The sequence below is a fragment of the Galeopterus variegatus genome, unplaced genomic scaffold (genome assembly GCF_000696425.1).
Source record: "Galeopterus variegatus unplaced genomic scaffold, G_variegatus-3.0.2 Scaffold2069, whole genome shotgun sequence".
Lineage (NCBI taxonomy): Eukaryota > Metazoa > Chordata > Mammalia > Dermoptera > Cynocephalidae > Galeopterus > Galeopterus variegatus.
The window spans coordinates 324,234-324,907 of NW_007728180.1; positions in this window are offsets into that span (position 1 = coordinate 324,234).

Consider the following 674-nt stretch of genomic DNA (forward strand, 5'->3'; position numbering starts at 1 on the left):
TTTAAAAGGAGACAGAAACAGGTAGGGCTAACTACCGAGGAAATGGTTTAAGGTAAATTGAAAGCCATTTGTGGGGTCTCAGCCTGTATAGTGTCATAATGCTGATGAGCCAAATTTTCATGGATACATTAGTTTATGAAATTTAACTAAAATAAGGGCAATACTGCCAAGCATCTAGGAGGAAAGAAGTGAACCATCAAATATTTATGAATGAGGTGCTGAGTATAATTTAAAAGTATATTGTAAATTCTGTGTTTCAGAGTAAAAACAGATGTGAAATAATGAAACAAAAAATATGGTATCATGAGGCTATAAAATTTAGTTGCTTTTCATTTTCTTCCTTATATTCTTATGCATTGTTTGAATGATTTTATAATGAATGTGGATTATGTCTCTACAGAAAATAACAGTCAAACAAAATTTAGTGTGAGGGTAAAATGTAGACTGAGTGGGGGAGATGCACTTAATAGAGATACAGTGAAATAAATGCCAGACCTGAGGGAGGTCAGCTAGGGCTCTCACTGGTAAGTAAAAAATTCTAGAACTCTCAAATGCTGGCAGATTCCTGAATGCAAACCAACATTCCACTTCTCTCTGCTTTTTCCTGAGCCTTCTGCTTAGCAAAATCCTACTTATTCTTAATGTTTCGTTCACCCTGGGGGGGGGGGGGCGGG